A 10,000-nucleotide genomic window follows, 5' to 3' on the forward strand; every position below is an offset into this window, starting at 1 on the left:
TATATTCATGAAAGACCTTAGTATCTCTCGTTGTCAACTTCCACATCTTTTTTTATCATCAACCGTCGACTGTTCCTCCTATTCTAAATATCCGGTAACGTCTAAAAGCCCATACATTTACACTGAAAGGATAGTAGTGTGACATTTTCTCTAAAGCTATTTACCCTTCTCTTAAAAAACCGATAGTTTCAGTCCTCACTATATGGTTACTAAGTCTATTCCGTTCGTCAACCAATACTGGTAAACAAATTCTTGCTTATTTTCTTCTTTAATCTAGATTTTTACAATTTGAATCTATTACTGCAAGTCCAGTCCTGTTATCTTAGTATAATGACCATGATTGCATCACTAATGATACTAAGTCTATTCCGTTCGTCAACCAATACTGGTAAACAATTTCTTGCTTATTTTCTTCTTTAATCTAGATTTTTACAATTTAAATATATTACTACAAGTCCAATCCTGTTATCTTAGTATAATGACCATGACTGCATCACTCTTGTTAAAACCCTAGACCAATTTGAACACCTCTATTAGATTACCCAGCACTATATGTCTTTCATGGGAGAGTAAATTAATATGACTAAACCTTTTCTCATAAATAAGACAACCAAGACTTCGCTCCTGCTGCTATGATACCACGGGTATTTAATAAGTGTAGTCAACCTTCGCTTAGAGAAAGTTCTTTGATAAATAAAATCATATTACTCAACCTTAATCTATCTATGTCAAGTAATTTAGCGAACAGTGGAACAGAGAATTAAAGTAACCTTGCCTCCTAAAACAATTTCATTCCCGGTCCAGGATATAGGTTCAACATGATGGTCATTATTGTCTGTCTTCATGCAAGTAAAGAATACTATACCGTTTTATGATTATGAGGTTTTTTTTTTTCGATGCGTATTGTTACTTCCTAATGAGCACAGAGACAATCCCCATCTCTCTTGATCGTCTGATAAACTTAACCTCAATAATTCACTATTCTTATACATACATACATATACCAAAGGTTTTTCCCCTACACGGGGGGATAGCCAAAAAGAAAAAAGTATAAAAACCACTCCCACCCATTCCATTTCCTATATATTCTACTCCCCTCCACCCTCCTCCTTCCCCCTTATCTTAGCACCTCCTGGATGACGGGTCATCCCTGCATCCTGTCCACTACCCTGGGTCAGAAGCAGTGTTGCAAGACAAAGCACATCCACAGCAAGGCCGCTTCATAAATTCGGCGACCCCCTCTCTCCGTCCCCCCCATGCAGAAAAGAAGAAGACGGGGAGAAATCCTATTCTTAGTTCCTGTTATTAAAGAACTATGGAAACCCGGGAAGGATTTTGTGGGACCGGGAGAGCTTCACCGACGTAAAGAGTGTTTGGTCTGTTTCTGATTGAAGATCTCTGTTTACCAAGTAAAGTTTAGAGTACCAAGTAAAGTTTACGGGGAAAAAAGCGGCTCCAATCGTCGATGTCTGTTGTTCGGGATAAAAGTTTAATCTGTCTTTAACTAAACGATTTTTTCTGCCGGGAGGGAGCAAGAAGCATTAAAGTTAAAACGTATTTGTGGCTAAGCTGCAATTAATTGTATTATCCTAGCTATTATAAAGGATTGTTGCTAATGAAGAAAACGTGAGTCGATAATAGGTTAAGATTGGTTCTTTAAGAAGAACAAGAGATATATAGAAGTATTACGAAAAATTATTTCTTGGAGTAATCTTCTCTCTTACACAATTTCTGTTCAATTAGATAGCCGCTGACGTTCAGACAATCTGTGTAGCTGATCGCTCAAAATTGCGGAAGACCATTTTTTTTTTTTCTCATCTTTCAATGTGGAACAGAAGTTTCCAATATTCATCTGGGGACCCCTGTCTGCAGATTTCGAGGTCTTTTATCTATTCTTTAGCTGGGTGGGAATAACAATTATTCTGATCATCTGAGTTTATATATTCATAAGTTGAGTGACCTCGCCGAGTGTAGTTTGTGATCTAATGTCCGTAACTGATGTGACCATTCTGTTACTATGGGGTTCTTGTCCGTTTTTTGGAGGGAAGTATTAATTTATTTTGTTGCGTATTTAAAAGTGTTCTGAATTTTTTAATCAAAACAACTGCTATTTGTAGTCTGCGGTGATCATAGGTTCAGTAAATGATGGAAGTATTATTTCTCAAATCTGCTGATTGTGGTCTTTTGTCATGTGTTGTGTAGTGCGCAAAACCTCCACTGTTATAGCATTGGTGGTAGAGTCTTTTTCTAGAGAAGTTCTGGTGACTCCAACGTATTTTGAAAGGATACACAATTCTTTGTCTGACATGTGTGTTTATACACTACGTTGTTTTCGCTGTGTTCTCTGGTGTTAGGTGTGTTATTCTTCATAATGAATGACACGGTTTTTTTTTTTTTTTGTAAAAACAGACCAAGTTTATTTTAATATTGTGGGCTTGGGTAACTCCGTTATTAACTATTCTGCGAATATCCTTTTCCTCCCCTTTCCTTTGTTCACTGCAAAACATCTTATAAAAGATGCTTATAATATCGAAAATTTGTTTTGAAGAACCTTCAAGGAATCTCCATTGTACGGCGAATATATTCTATAATTGCATCAGGGAACCTATGGTTGGTTAAGAGTTGACTGATGCGTTCAAGTCCATTAAAGCTGTTTTGACCGAAAAATGTAGGCCATTTTTAAATACACAGCAGAATCAATTAATATTTCCCTAAAAAAAAAAAAAAAAAAAAAAAAAAACGGACATCAACTCCATAGTAACAGACTGGTCACATCAGTTATGGACATTAGATCACAACAAATCACACTGGGTGAGGTCACTCAACTTAGGAACACGTAAACTCAGATTATCAGAATAATTATTATTCCCACCCAGCTAAGAAAGAGGTAAGAAACCTAGAGATACTGGTACCCAGGTGAATATTGGAAACTTCTGTTCCACATTAAACAATGAGGGGAAAAAAGGTCTTCCGCAATTTTGAAAGATCAGCTACACAAATTGTCAGAACATAAGTGGCTATCCAATTGAAAAAAATAGTATTAATAAATAAGTAAATAAATAAAAAATAAATAAATAACAACAACAATAATGATGATGATGATGATGATGATGATGATGATGATGATGATGATGATGATGATAATAATGATAATGATGATGATAATGATGATAATGATGACGATGATGATGATGATGAAAAAATCCCTGAAACGGAGATGTGTCTAAAGACACGAAGTTTAGGAATTTGACCTCTTCAACACGATTGTTTTATTTATTGATTTTGTTCTGGCTAAGAACAGACGCAGAGGGAGACCTCGAATGAGATGGATGGATGAGATGGATGGATGGATGGATGGTGTGGATGCGGAGATGGACATAAAAGGAATAGATAAAGCAACCTGAATGGAAGCATCACAGGACCGAAGTGCATGGAGAGGGTTACTGTTGGCGGGCCAGAATCTACATGAGGTTCAAGATCCTCCGGAGTGGGTGAGTAAGAGCAGACGATTTTTAAGGAACCGATCTTAACGAAAAGGAGTCTGAATTGATCAAATCCTTCTTCAGGCAGGTTCTGCCCTTCCAGTTGGATGAGACCTCCTAATTATTTGAACCAAGAGCAATAAATCAAATCGCCGAATTAAAGGGGCCAAACAAGGTTTTGCTTGATTTATCTATTATTTATTTTTCTAATATAGCGAAGTATCTATCAAAAGAAACACAGTGTGACTTCGTAGCCTTTATTAGTGCGTCCATTGTTTTGTCTTGGCTTTATCAAGTGACATGTCGTACTAATGAAAAATTCAGTCTTCACTTGGTCTTTCTTTTGGTGGACTTGTCGGAAAATTTCAATTTCAATTTCAATTTATGGTATAATTTGTATTATTCTAAGGGAACGCCGTCATAAAGTCTTCAGTGACCATGAACCTTTATAGGCTAAATTACAGTGTTTGGAGACCCCTTTCGTACTATGTGATGCTTTTCCTTTTACTCCAGCTGTCGTCAGGCTACTTTAGACATCACTATGGTATTCCATCAGTTGTGATTCTCTCGATTAACTTTTTTCCAAACCGGTGGATGGTGTGTCCTTATGTACTCTGGATATCGTGACACCGAGTTTTTGGAGACTCCTTTCGTACCATGTGATACTTTTCCTTTTACTCCAGCTATCGTCAGGCTACTTTAGACATCACTATGGTATTCCATCAGTAGTGATTCTCTCGATTAACTTTTTTTCCAAACCGGTGGATGGTGTGTCCTTATGTACTCTGGATATCGTGACACCCACCTACTAGCAATGAAAAGGTAAGATTATAAATACCTCAACTATTAATTTCTTTTCAGAAACTACGGCTGCTCTTGGATTCTCGCAGTTCATTCCACCTTGCCTCTAACTTCTGCAACAGAACCATGAAATAGATTTCTATCGAGCTGAAATAACAAGAACAAACTTTTTTTTCAAGAAGTTATTCAGACTCCTTTGCTAGAAAATAGATTTTGGAAGCTGGAGTTTACAAGTCTTTAATGTTATATTGACACGCTACGTATTCTTTGTTCTAGTTGACGTCTTATAATTTTGTTTAGGAAATTCCAACGCCCTCTACGGAAAGGATTAGTGTTATCTTAACCCGTTCTCTACTATGATGGTCTTTATGGGACTGAACGAATTAACATCAATTGTTTTATCTTTTTTTTTTTTTAGGCTCGGGATCCTAGGCGATTAATCTAGATTGGTGTATTAGGAACTGGACATAATTTCTTTAGGAAAATAAGATGATATGGATTTCTTGACAGGACACACTCAAATAGACACAAAGGGAGGGATGAGGGCAGAAGGGAGTGGAGTATGTAGGGGATGGAATGTGTGGGAGTGGTTGCTGGCGTATCAGGAACTGGACATAATTTCTTTAAGAAAATAAGATGATATAGATTTCTTGACAGGAAACACTCAAATAGACACAAACGGAAGGAAGAGGGTAGAAGGGAGTGAAGTATGTAGGGGACGGAATGTGTGGGAGTGGTTTCTATGCCTTTATCTTTTGGCTATCTCCCGTGTCAGAGAGAAAAGTCTTTGGTATATATATGTATAGAAACTTTGGATACAGAGTTCTTGGTAAAACCCAACCAAGTGGAAACACACATGTTTACAGACATGTGACTGGACTCTGTCAAGTACATAATCCTTTAGAAACTTACTTCATCCCTGATAAGGACTCGACGAATGTAGGTTACATCCGGGATGAGGTAATGAGCAATTTCTCAATAGATGATCTCTTCCATTGAGATCTTTGAGATGGATGAAATGTCAACACAATGTGAAAATCCTACGATCAGTAAGCCTATCTGGTTTGGTCTCCATCCCTCTTGCAATCATGACTGGGGAATACAGTAGGCTCGTTGGTAAATATGAATCCGGCAGAGACAGTTGCACATGGAACCATTCATAAAAAAAGGAACACTAATGTGTTAGCATGATATGCTTGGATGGCAATGATCAGTATGCAGTTCGGAAAAGCATAACAGGGCCCAAAGTAAAAAAAAAAAAAAAAAAATCTCATTAAAAAGTTGGCGCTCGATATTTTTGCCAACAATAATGATAGAAATGTTGTGTTTGTTGTTGCTCGTGGGAGTAGAGGACACTCCCTCCTCTCATACACCTCAACTCCTTTCCATGTACCTCCACCTCCATCCCACTTAACTCCATTCCACTTAACTCCATCTCTCCCACGGACCCTCCCCCCCAACTCATTCCTGTAACAAAGTTCGGCTCTTTAGACCAAATAGGTCACGTTTAGATTCGTTGTTCTGGCTTGCATCAGACAACTCTTTTCATCATAGAAGAAAGCCTGGCTTCCAGAATTAAAGCTGCCCACACTGGATTCCAGTATTCTATATGAGACGTGATATGTTCGTCTTCTTCCAGTCTCCTGAGTTTTTACATCTGCGGATGATCTGCAATAGTGTTTAGTGGAGTGAATACCCACAAGGTGATCATAATCTCCCTTATCGTAAACAGAAACATGTCTTCCAAGTATAAGAGGTTGCTGAATGAAGAACAAATCCGTTCTTCGTATACAGGAATAACACCAACCCGGCCAAGTATAACATAAGCATAACATAAAGAATGAAGGAGACTGCAAGAGACCATAAGGCCTACACTAGGCAGCTCCATATCCATCACCACCTGTCATCCCCATCCATAAAATTTTCTAACCGTTTCTTAAAACAATTGATAGTTTCAGGGCTCACTACATGGTTACTAAGTCTCTTCCATTCATTGACAACCCTATTTGTAAACCAATTCTTACCTATTTCATTCTTAAATCTAAATTTGTCCAAAGGTCAGAATTTTAGGGTTCTTAGTCGGGCCTTCGTTCGTTGGAGTCTTCTATAATGCAAAAGGGCAACGGCCCCTGCATTAGTCGGACCCAATGGTTCCGGTCGGGGTCCAAAGGTTTCTACAAAGGCTCCCGAGTCTTCATCGAGAAGGTTCCTTCCTTTGGGTTTGTTTCCCTTCCTGAAAAGGGGCTGCAGGAGGAGGAGGAGGAGGAGGAGGAGGAGGAGGAGGAGGAGGAGGAGGAGGAGGAGGAGGAGGAGGAGATGAGTTAAACCGGAAGTGGAGTTGGAGGGGGAAGAGAAGTAAAAATAGGAGGAGGAGTAGGAGGAGGAGGAGGAGGAGGAGTAGGAGGAGGAGGAGGAGGAGGAGGAGGAGGAGATGAGTTAAACCGGAAGTGGAGTTGGAGGGGGAAGAGAAGTAAAAATAGGAGTAGGAGAAGGAGGAGGAGAAGGAGGAGGAAGAGGAGGAGGAGGAGGAGGAGGAGGAGATGGAGATGAGCTGAACCGGAAGTGGAGTTGGAGGAAAAAGAGAGGTATATATAGGAGTAGAAGAAGGAGGAGGAGGAGGAGGAAGAGAAGGGGGAGAGGAGGAGAAGAAGATGAGTTAAACCGGAAGTGGAGTTGGGGGAGAAAGAGAAGGAAAAATAGGAGGAGGAGGAGGAGGAGGAGGAGAGATGAGTTGAAGCGGAGGTGAAGTTAGGAAAGAGAAAGAAAAATAGGAGGTGGAGGAGGAGGAGGAGGAAGAGGAGGAGAAAGAGAAGGTAAAAACCGGAGGGTAGAGGTGGAGGAGAAAGAGGAGGAGGACGAGGAGAAGGAGGAGGAGGAGGAGGAGGACGAGGAAAAGGAGAAGGAGGAGGAGGAGGACGAGGAAAAGGAGGAGGAGGAGGAGGAGGAGGAAGAGGAGATGAGTTAAACCGGGGGTGGAGTTGGGGGAGAAAGAGAAGGAAAAATAGGAGGAGGAGGAGGAGGAGGAGGAGGAGGAGGAGGAGGAGGAGGAGGAGGAAGAGGAGGAGGAGGAGGAGGAGGAGGAGGAGGAGGAGGAAGAGGAGGAGGAGGAGGAGGAGGAGGTAAACCCGGAGGTAGAGGTGAAAGAGAAAGGATGAAAATTAGGAGGAAGAGGAGAAGGAGGAGAAAGAGAGGGTGTAGCCGCAATAGAATATAAAGGAGAAGGAAAAGGAGAGGAAAGAGGAGAAAAAGGAGGAGGGAGAGAAGAAGTAGAACAAGAAGTAGAGCGAGATGGTAGATGAGGAGGAGAAATAAGAGGTGTAGATGCAATAGAATGTAGAGGAAGAGAGTAGGAGGAGAGGAGGGAAGGTAAAAAGGAGGAGGAATAGAACAAAGAATAGGACGAAATGGTGGAGGAGGAGGAGGAGAAGAAGGAGGGATAAGGCCAGATGGTGGAGAAGGAGAAAGCGAAGTAAGAAGAAGAAGAGTAGGAAAATGAGGTGGAGGAGGTGAAGAGAAGGAAGAAGATAAAGAGAGGGACAATGTAGTGGAGCAGGTGGAGGGTGGACTAGAAGTGGAGGAGGAAGAGGAAGAGGAAGAGTGAAACGAGGTGGAGGAAGAGGAGTAGAAAGAATGAATTGAAGATATTAGTGCCCTGAATAGATCTAACAGTGCATTAGGTTTCATTGCCAGGACGGTTACAAGTAAAAGCACAGAGGTAGTTACACAATTCTATCTAGCGTTAATTAGAACCATCCTTAACTATTCGGTACAGGTTTTGTCTCTGTCCCATAGAATGGATATTTATTCACTAGAATCAGTGCATAGGAGAAAGACCATAATTATACATGTTCTCAGAAATTTAACTTACGAGGATAGGCTACGACATCTCCATTTACGCTCCCTGGAAAGACGTAGAGTTTGGGGTGATCTAATAGAGGTGTTCAAATGGATCAAAGGTTTTAACACGAGTGATGCAGACATAGTTGTCATTACTAAAGCAACAGGATTTTATATGCAGTAATGGATTTAAATTGGACAAATTTAGGTTAAAGGAGATATATAAGAACTAGTTTAACAATAGAGTGGTTGACGAGTTGAATAGACGTAGTAACTATGTAGTGAGCGCTGAAACTATCAGTTGTTTTAAGAAAAGGTTAAATAGATTAATGGATGGGGATGACAGGTTATAAGGGACATAGAACTGCCCAGTATAGGCCTTATGGTCTCTTGCAGTTTCCTTCATTCTTATGTTCTTATGTTTTTGAGGGAAGAAGGAGGTAGAGATTGACGATGGTAGGACGTCTGGTGTTGTTAGTGTTAGGGTCAGCAGTAAATACGGTACCCCTCTTGTATCGGGGGATGAAGAAGAAAAGAAGGTTTTTGAGGATCTACTGAAAAAAGAGGTGACATCAGTGTTTGCACTTGTTTATATATGTTTCCTTTTACAGTGTGTGGAGAAAAAATGAAGAACAAGAGAAGAAAAGTGGAAGTATGAAAGAAGGAAGAGGGTGGGGGTAGAAATAGGACCAGAAGAAACAGAAAAGAGGAGGAGAGGAGAAAAAGAATGTGAGAAAAGTAAAAGGATAAAAGAGAAGGAGAGAGAGAGAGGAGAGGCGAAAGAAGGAAAAGAAAGAGGAAAAACGACCAGCGTGCGGGAGAGAGATGGAAAAGAGAGAATATATAAACACATACATACATTCAACAAGAACCCACTGTGTTGGATAAGAAGAAATGAAATAGATGATATCCATATATTTCGATCTCGGACTGTGATCCTCTTCAGTGGGTTCTAGGTGAATTTTACAAATGTGTTACGACATTACTTTGTAGTTACATACATACATAGATACATACACACACACACACATACACACATACACAGAAACACATACGCGCGCGCGCGCGCACATACACACACACACACACACACACATACACACAAAAACAGAAACACACACATATATATATATATATATATGTATGTATATATATATTTATATATATACATATATATATATATATATATTGCAAAAATAATCACAATAACGCGTAACGAAAAGATATTGCAGAAACCACAGGGAAATTAAAGTCGGAATACTGAACGTTTTCGTCTATTACGACATCCTCATGGTACTCTGAGGATGTCGTAATAGACGAAAACGTTTAGTATTCCGACTTTAATTTCCCTGTGGTTTCTGCAATATATATATATATATATATATATATATATATATATATATATATATATATATATACATATATATATATATATACTCATCCTTCTTATTTTCTTCCTTTTGTTCTTTGTTTATGTGCTAATATCCTTCACCCAGTTAACTGTTCTGTCCTTTCCTTAGCCTTTCCTGTTCCCAGACATTTGGTCCACCTTCTCCTTAACCTTTCCAAGCATTCATTGACCCCCCTCCCCCCTCCCTACCTTCTTCCTTCCCTCCCTCTCTCCCGTCCTCTCTCTCACCCTTCCTCCCGCCCTCCCTTCACCCGTTCCTTCCGTTCCTCTTACTTGATTTTAGTCGTGTGTATTACGACTATGCCATTCAAAATGCTGCAAGAAGCGAAACGTCCTACTAATACAATAAAGGCTCCGTCCTCACTTTGTGTATATATATATACATGCATATACTGTATATATATATATATATATATATATATATATATACATGCATATATATGTATATATATATATACATATATATATA

The sequence above is a fragment of the Oratosquilla oratoria genome, chromosome 8 (assembly GCF_046742065.1).
Source record: "Oratosquilla oratoria isolate Oo_2021 chromosome 8, ASM4674206v1, whole genome shotgun sequence".
NCBI lineage: Eukaryota > Metazoa > Arthropoda > Malacostraca > Stomatopoda > Squillidae > Oratosquilla > Oratosquilla oratoria.